The 9526-nt window shown below is 49.6% G+C and overlaps 1 pseudogene; it reads right to left on the bottom strand.

Moving 5' to 3' along the window:
- Positions 1-966: 966 nt before the first annotated feature.
- LOC125528502 lies at positions 967-8457 on the bottom strand (annotated as a pseudogene).
- Positions 8458-9526: the final 1069 nt, after the last annotated feature.

Genomic DNA, 9526 nt, shown 5'->3' on the forward strand with positions numbered 1-9526 from the left:
CCTCCCCCCGGTGTATCACGATTTTAGTTTTGTAAAAAACAAAAGAAAATGATAAAAACTTCAAAAAATAAAATCCTTCGATATGTAATTATATTACTACATCTACTAGTTAGGAAAATTAAAAAACTTAAATTTGGACATGTTTTGCAAAAAAATGTTACGAAAAATTAAAACGGCTATAACTTTTGCATACGATGTTGGAAAAAACGTATAATATATCAAAATGTTCAGCACGAAAATCCGCATCTACGACCTGTTTGCAAATTTTTAGAATCCTCAAATTCTTAAAGGAAAAAATGCTCAAATTTCAGTTTTTTTGAATTTTGGTTAAATCAGGTTAAACTATGCTCAAACTACTTATTAAAGAAGTATTAGTGTTACTAAATAATTATTCAAGAACATTACTGTTACTAAATAATTATTTCATTTTTTTGAATTTTGGTCAAATCTGATCAAACTGTGGTCAAACAATGGTCAAACTACTTATTCAAGAAATATTAGTGTTACTAAATAATTATTGTTTTTTAGAATAATAGTTTCAAACTCAAACAATGAAACGTGTGACTTCATGCATGCTTAAGCTAAACTCCTGAGGGTTAATATGATTGACATCTTACTATTGTTAGGAAAACAACAAGTGCAGACTTGAAAACGAGGGGGGATAGAACCCGGAAGTTAAGCGTGCTCAGGCTGGAGTAGTGAGAGGATGGGTGACCGGCCGGGAAGTTGGATGATTTGGAATGATGAGGGGTGATTAGAGATTAGAGGTTAAATTGAGCAGTGATGAGGGGTGATTAGAGATTAAATTGTAAAATAATTCAGAAATTTGAAAATAAAAAAATAAAAAAATCATAAAATTTCCTTTAGTCCCGGTTGGACAGCGGCCACGTGAAGGGCCTTTAGTCCCGGTTCGTAACAGAATCGGGACTAAAGGGAGGGGGGAGGGGGGCGACTTTAGTACCGACCCTTTAGTCCCGGTTTCAGAACCGGGACTAAATGCCCTCTAGAACCGGGACTAATGCGCCTTTTTCTACTAGTGAAGGCCAAAAGCGAGGCTAATCCGGTGCCTCCGGCTGCGGCCTTCGCCATGGGCGACGCGCTGGAGGAGTTCGAGGTGGCTCAAGTGTAGGAGGCGGTGGAGTAGGAGCCCATTCTCGAAGCCATCCAGTCCGAGACGAAGGTGGAGGCCAACCGCCGCATCCTCCGCGAGGCGGACACGGAGTTCAAGGAGATCTTTGGCGACGAGGAGGAAAGGAGGAGGAGGAGCCGCCAATGACCATGAGGCCAACCGCTCCGGCATGAACTTCACCAACATCTTCAACGAGGAGAACGCATGCCGTTGCATGTTTTTTGTATGGATCATGATATGGATACTATGGTTGTGGGAGACCAAATATGGGGTGACCGGTCACTGTCTGTGGACGCGCCCCGCCGCGTGTGCGACATTTGACAACTCAAGATAGCTATGTGTGATTGTACATGATGCTTAAAACGATGATAGTGGCATTTGGAAACGTATTTTAGGGACCAGCAAAAACTGAAGTTAAACAAAAACATATATATGTGGGGTCTTAGATAAACCTACATGTGGAGTAGAATATACATGTGAGACAACAGAATGCAATCAATACTATACGTACGTAGAACTTAAACAACAATGTCTTGATAAATTCTATGGGCAGGTTTGTGCAGGCATCATAATAAGCTGCAACAGCGAGGCTGCATCAATTAAATCTCGTCATCTGCAAACAACATTGGTCGACGACGAGCTGTAGCCATGTGATCCAGGGGAGACGTCGGGCGGCGGCCGTGACAGGGCCGGCAGCGCCACGTCCTCGGACTGCAGGGCGCTCATGGCCTGCTCGACGGACGGCCGCGCGCTGGGGCGCGGGTGCGTGCACCAGAGCCCGACGAGCAGTGTGCGGCGCGGTTGCCACCTGCAGCCGTGCCCGTCGTCGTGCTGCTCGTCTCCCTTGAGCCTCCCATCCACCGCTTGGACGACGGCGCCCTTCTCGTGCAGCTCCCAGATCCACTTGAGCAGCGGGATGGCCTTGTCAGATGGTTGTTCCGCCTCCATCTGCGGCCGCTGGCCCGACACAATCTCCAGCAGGACGATGCCGAAGCTGTAGACGTCGGACTCAGCGCTCGGCCGACGCATGCGGATGAACTCCGGGTCTATGTATCCCAAGGTGCCCATGACGACCTGCTCGTCCGAGGCCCGGCTCCATGCTCCACCAGTCTCGTCAGCCCGAAATCCGCTAGTTTGGTGCCGCATGACGAGTCGAAAAGTATGTTGCTGGGCTTGATATCGCCATGCAGCACGCACTGATCCTACTTCGTGTGGAGATAGCGCAGTGCAGATCCCAGACCAAGGATAATCTTGTATTTGCATCCGTGCGTGTTATTAATTCAACCAAAAGAATATGGGCACTACTCTGCGCCGGCGCACCGGTAGAACGGTTTGGCCGGTTGACCTGCTCACCTTTTGGTGGCTCTGGTGGTCAAATCGCAACAAGCTAAGGGAGGGGGAGCTGCCGACGCCGGGCGAGGAGATTGCTAGGAGGACCAGAAGCAATGTCCTCGAGTATATCGAAATCCTTAGCCCTCAACTGGAGAAGAAAGTGGTGGACAAATGGAGCCCTCCTGCGGGTGATATGGTGAAAATTAACATTGATGGTTCTTTTCTTCCAGGGACAAACCAAGCAGGCTGGGGCGTGGTGGCGAGAACTTCAGAAGGCAAGATCATCCGTGCCCGTGCTGGCTGCCAGGCAAATGTCAATGATCCATTTGCAGCTGAAGCTTTTGCAATGTCTCAGGCCGTCTCGCTTGCTGCCGATCTTGGTCTTATTCGGGTGGAATTCCAGACGGATTCGCAACTGCTACTCGAAGCACCTGTAATGCAGAAGGCGGATTCGTCGGCATATGCAGCAATGATAGAGGACACTAAATACCAGTTGAAATTGTGGTTTTCTTATCATGTAATTTCTGTCTGTAGGCGCGCTGCTAACACTGTAGCCCACGAGTTAGCCGCAGTCGGTCGTCTGTATAACCCGAACCTATATGTTGAGTGGGAGGATGATGTACCAGCCCGTGTGGCTGAATGTGCGATGGGCGATCTGCCCAAGCACTGTTAAGTTATAAAGCTATTGCTTTGCCTTTAAAAAAAATTTGCTAGTCATCAAATGTGTCTCCTCGCTTTTTCCTTCTCAACCGCCTTCCTGAAAAAACTGCAGGGCCGCACATCGGAGCGAGAGGACACTGCAGCGCTGTCAACCCCTACGAGCGACCGAGTCCGAAGCACCGCCACACACCCCGCGCTCGCCCCCGCTCGCCACCCCCCCACAACCTTCTTCGCCACCCTCACACAACCTTCTCATCACGCTTTGAAAAAAATTGACCCATGGAGCTTAGTTTGTAGCACGACTCCTCACCGGTTCCAGCATGAAAAATCCTCATCCGCGGGTTGCAGCCTCGCAACTGCTGTGGCGTCGTCGTCGTCGTCCCCGGGCAGCCGTTCGTCATCGCAGCAGTGCTATCGGAGTCGCCGCGGGTCGCAGCTCGCCAAGAATGGACGTAGCAAAAAAGAATTGCCAGCCAGGGCAAAAATCTACGATGCATGCAGCAAAAATCATCGTCGCCGCCATGAATTATTGCAGCTCTGCCGTGAATGGACGTAGCAAAATAATTCGTCGGACGTAGCAAAAATCCATGACAGTTGCAACAAAAAATCATCGTCGTTGTCGCGGGGTCGCAACTCAGAGCATCTCCAGCCGCACCCCCAACAAGCCCCCCCCCTGGGCGATTTTTTTGGCCGCCGGCGCCGAAAAATCGGCCCAGTCGCACCCTCAAAGGCCCTTTTTCGCCGGCTCGGGCCGAAATTAGCGCCGGCTGACCCAGGCCGAACCCGGCGCATTGGGGGAGGGGGGTGCTTGAGGCGCTAGCCGAATCATTTTTGGCACGAAAATCGGTGGGCCCTCCTTGGCAGCGACTCGGCTGTTCTCGTCGCTTCGTCGTCCTCATCACCTCGGTTTCCCACAGGGGAATCAATGCCAAAGCTGCTGCCTCTGCCTGGCTCGTCAGGCCGAAGGTGGAGTCCGGCCTCCCCGCGGAGTACGAGTCCATAGCCCGGTCTGGCTTCTCCGACGAGCCGCCCTAAAGTGGGCACGGGACGACTACCTCCACGACGAGATGGTCCGGCAATGCCGAGCCCTGCAGGAGATAACCGCCCGCCAGCGTGGGCGCGAGGACGAGAACGGCGTGGTGATCCTCGACAGCGACGAGGACGAGGCCGCCCCCGGACCGTCCAACCCGCCCCGCGTCGGCGACCCTAGGCAGGGGAGCAGCAGGGACGGCGGCCGCGGAGGACGCGACGACGACGACGAGGGGGACCACTTTTTTTTGTAAAATATTTGATGAACTCACTGAAGTTTGGTTAAATTTGCGCCTTGTTTGTGCGAATATGGGGCCGGATTTTATTTAAAAAAACAAAATGTAACATAGGGACGGCGACTGGGGAGCATCACACCCCAACACGCGGTTTAGCGCCAGTTCGCCCCCAGGCGGCGATTTTACGCGCCTCCTGGGGGGTCAATGGCTGGAGATGCTCTCAGCCATGAATGAATGTAGCAAAAAAACCTAACCGGTTGTAGCAAAATCCGATGATGGTGGCAGCAAAAATCATCGTCTCCGTTTGATTCCAGCAAAAATGTTTATCAGTTGTAGCATCCCTCATCACCTGATGTAGCATCTCGCGCAGCGGTTGCAGCATTCGATAAAAACGGTGAACCTCTGTATCACTGTATGGGCACATCCATGGTGATTGTTGCATCGATGTCTCCAGTGCGTCGTGCACGGCCTCTATGCAGATGTCCCCGCCGTTGTCTTCTCCACCCCCGCTGTAGCTCGCCCTACCAGCAAGGGCTCGTCATGCCTGCACGCTGCGTGTGGCGGCGGAGATGCATATAAGGAGCAGTTGCCCCGTGTTGTGGGGAAGAAGAAGACGACGTGAAGAAAACGATTTGATTAAGGAGCGTTCTCACGACCCACGATCGAGAGCGATCGTAAGGCTAGCGAGCATCCGGCCCAATCTTGGGCCGGCAGTCCGGCCACAAACGTTTACCAAATAACATCTATCGACGTACTACTGATCAATTATTTTGTTGCGTACGTGTGTGCGTACCTCTGTGGTCAAGTAAGGGCATGTACAATGATTGATAAGATAATCTTATCTTAAATTTTGCATATAATTTAGAGATGACAAAGAAAAATGTTTATAATGAGTCATCTCTTAGCCTTATATTTAATAACTAGTAATTCTTAAAAATGTGATGAGACATATTGTGCTAAGAGATCATCTCTTGTCTTATCTTAAATAAGAGAAGACAAGCCTTCTCTTATGAGTTCTCTCTCCTTCACCTCATTATTTATCATACGTGACACTCCTAAAATAGCACCATTGTACATGCCCTAAGCAGCAGAGTGGTGATGTATATGTGTCAGTCAAGGCTGCCTTCGGACACAAGTTCGTAGACGAGCAAGAGCCCTCTGCGGCTATCGCTCCAGCCCAGTAGCTGCACGAGGTTCCGGTGCCGCAGCCGGCTGATGATCTTCACCTCCGAGTCGAACTCTCTCCTACCCTCCCATGTATTCACTGGTGTCAATTGACACCAGTGCCTTCTGGCTTTTCAGCTAATAGTATCAACAAAAACTGTATGACCCCAGCGCAAAAATTCCATTGACCCCAGCCCAGCAGCAGACCAGCTAATCCCTAAAGCCTTAGCCCATAAAATCCATTAAGTTCCAAAAGAAATCAACAGCCTGCGGCAGCAAACAACGATACAAGGCCAGGCCCAATGCGTACGCACTATGTATCAATTAATCGATGTACGCTACCCGGCTGCTATACACGTACGCGAACAGACAGACGCCCTCGTCTCTTCGCCTCCTCATCTCGAACCCTAATTCCGCAGCCGCCGCAGCGAATCGGCGACGAACGACGGCGAACTCGACACCGTTTCATCGGGTGAATGTTGACATCGGCTGACCGTCCGCCAGTGCATAATCTTTAATTTGCAAGTGTTGGCTCTTCCAATCCCAGGTAATTTGCACCTTCTCTCTCGCCTCTCGGTCTCTAGACTGTCTAAAGACTACGATTCTACAGGTGCATTGCTTTCATGATGGCTATTGGCTAAATAATTTTTTTAGTTTATTTTCTTTGATTTGCCTAGGACCAAGAAGATATGGATAATTTTTTGTTGAAAAGGAAACGACCAGCACTAGATAGTAATGTGGCAGGGCCTTCAAGGCCAGTTAGACCAGCACTTGATTTGCTATGTGGAGAAAGACATATTTTCTACAATAACGAATGACGATGTAATTGATCTATTTAAGAAGATGAAAGATCGAGAAGGGAAGTTATGAAATGTGAGTCTCGTATCACTTTATTTTTCCTTAACAATACTTATTTTTTGCACTATTTCTTTCTTACTATTGTTGTGAATATAATATGTTCTTTTGGGACGTGGAGGAATTGATCCCGGGCACCAGTGATCCTGGATGAACAGTAAAATCCGAAAAAATAGTAAAAAAATTCAAAAAAATCTGAAATTTGTTGTCAAGAAACTTTGATGTTTTTTCTACATGCGTGCCAATTTTCGTGATGAAATGACATTTGTGGAGGTGTCAGCAAAAAAAAACAAAATCATGCTCCAAAAAAACTGTTTTTGGAAGCATTTTGGAGCATCGATTTTGTTTTTTTTGCCGAGACCTGCATGAATGTCATTTTGTCATGAAAATTTGCACGCATGTGAAAAATATGTCAATGTTTGTTGCCAAAAAAATTCAGATTTTTTTGAACTTTTTAAATATTTTTTTCGTTTGTACTGTAGCAAAGGGTGCCTATGAGCTCGAGCTCACAATAGCACTTTCGGTTCTTTTGTTCATCCTTTACAGAAAGTTACGAATGAAACGTTCCAAAGTCATCCTTTTGCCTATTATTTCTGGAATATGTAAAGAAGTGTTATTTTATGACTTTGCTCAGCCAATACTCGCTACTCGGTATGATTTTTTTAGATGTAATAATAATATCACCTGCATATGATTGCTTTTTATATCGCTCTCGGCCATTATCTATGTTGTTGCACCACTATAATTTCTGCTAGCGGCTTAGCCTGGGAAGCGGTTGACACTAATACCCATTTTTTCTAGCTTCGTCCCTGCCTACCCTGCGCAGACGATTCCATGAAGAGCATCTTTATGGCTAACTACGGGGCGATCTTGGTCGCTAAGGCTGCCTCGATAGACGTTGCCGAAGTCCCCTCGCTCGAGCTTCTCCTCGTCGGCGAAGTCCTTGGTTGCGGCGGCGAGCTCGCCGTAGCGGTACCGTCTGGGGCCTACCCCTCTCTCGAACTCTGCTTGCTCATGCTCCTCGTCGTCGGAATCATGTAGCCTCTGCCACATGCGTCGCCGACGGACTAGGATGACAGCGACGGCGCAGAGCAACGCAACAAAAGCTACTACTGCGGATGACACTATCACGTCCACTAGTCGTCGCCATCGTGAACTGGTACCGGCGCGATCTAGAGTGGAAGTAAACGACCAAGACAGAACCTGATGCAGCTCGATGCACATACCCGTTGCCGCCGAGAAGCCAACCGCAACGTCCTGGGGCAAGGCCGTGGTCATGTCCACCGTCCATTTTACGTTGTACGGCTCGTCGCCCTCCATCTGGAGACGGGCGGCGAGAACACCCGTCTCGGCGTCGTAGCTGATCTCGGCGGCCATGATGGCGTCATCGGTGACCATGCTCCTGGTCACGTTCGTGTAGGCCTTGGACTTGATGGAGTTGACGTCTATACCAACACGACTGTTGCTCGCGTCGAAGTCACCGAGGACGGTGTCGAACTCCACCGCCACCACGCGGTCGTCACCGGTGGTGCTGATGTTGTTGCTGTCATTGAAGAGAGCGAGGTTCTTGCCATAGCTGTTGGGGGGAGCTTCGACGGGTAGGGCGACAGGAAGAAAGCCATGTCGTCGCCCTTACATCGGTCGCGCAGCTGGACCTGGTTCGTCTCGCTTTCAGGCCTGATCTGGAACGTGAAGTTGGAGGAGAAGCTGGCCACCTCACCGGTGGCCTTGTCCCAGAGCGGCACCGGACGCGTGTATGACGCCCGGCCCACGCTAAAGAAGTCGTGGATCTCGTTCCTCGTGAGCTCGATCACGCCGGAGTCCATGAGCGTGTCATGCTCGCACCTGAGCTCCGTGTTGCAGAGGTCCCCGGAGGTGGAGAAGTTGAAGCTAAAGGAGAGCGCGGTAGCGAGAGGTGCACTACTGGTTACCAACAGCAGCGAGTAGCAGAGAGAGATGGGCACGGAGAGAAGAGGTTGGTGAGGGCTCCATATTGCAGCCATTGTTGCTGTTTGGATCGGGAATGGGAACTGGGGAGACGGGAAGCGATGGATTACCTAGCTTTGGTTTTAATGGCACCTCGCCCGGCCAGTTTCAGGAGTTGCATTGCACCACGCAGGAAATTTGCCTGAAAGTTATGTTTACATCAATCACCTTTTCTTTTGGTAGTGATTGACTAATACACATATCATAAAACTGTGCTACCAGCTACAATACCAAATACACATAGTACATAACGATATGTTTTAGGGAAATTATCCTAATCAACCGGCTGATCCAGCAATTGCATCCGCTGCCTCCGTCATCGGACACGTGTCCCTGGCAAACAATTATAGCATCGCACGGTCATATCCTTATCTATTTTTTTTGGCTCTCATCCACTCGTTACTTTCCCCACCGAACGCAACTCCGGCGTCTTCCTCAATCTGTCTCGCATTTTCTCTCCCACAGCGTTGCTCCGCGCACTGACGCACCACGCCAAGCTGGTCATTGCTCCCGCTTTGTCGCGTGCCGCCACCACCGCAAGGACTGCTGCAGGCCACAACTCTTTTTGTTTCTGAGATCTCCATCCATGGCGCTCTAAACGTCGCCGTCGCCCGTCGAGCTGCAAGTCCTTCTCTCCTGATTGTCCTCTCCAACTGCTCCTCTCCCCGCCTCCCTATGCCCGCATGGGTTCTGCTGCAGAAATTTAGATGCGGCAGAGATCTTATTTTAATTTTTGTAACAAGGGATTTGTTGCAGAAAATAGGACGCAACGGGAGATGTTGTTGTAATTTTTGCAACAAGGATCTTGTTGCAGAAAATTAGACGCGTGAAAGATGTACAGAAAATTAGACGCTTGTTTCTGCAACTCGACTGTTGTTTCAGAAAATTTGTAAAAGATGAGGTTTCGCAACAAGGTCTTGTTGCAGAAAATCAGAGAAGACTAGATCTTGCAACAAGAGCATTGTTGCAGGAAATTAGAGAGGAGGATTGAACGGCTCGCGTCACGCATTGAATGGCTCGCGAGACGCTTGTTTCTGCAACTTAATCGGTGTTTCAGTAATTAGTGGGTTGGGGGAGGAGACCGAGCCGCGCGCCAGAATAGATCGGACGGCTACGCGCGCGTACATCGAACAGC

This window comes from Triticum urartu, unplaced genomic scaffold (assembly GCF_003073215.2).
Source record: "Triticum urartu cultivar G1812 unplaced genomic scaffold, Tu2.1 TuUngrouped_contig_4918, whole genome shotgun sequence".
Lineage (NCBI taxonomy): Eukaryota > Viridiplantae > Streptophyta > Magnoliopsida > Poales > Poaceae > Triticum > Triticum urartu.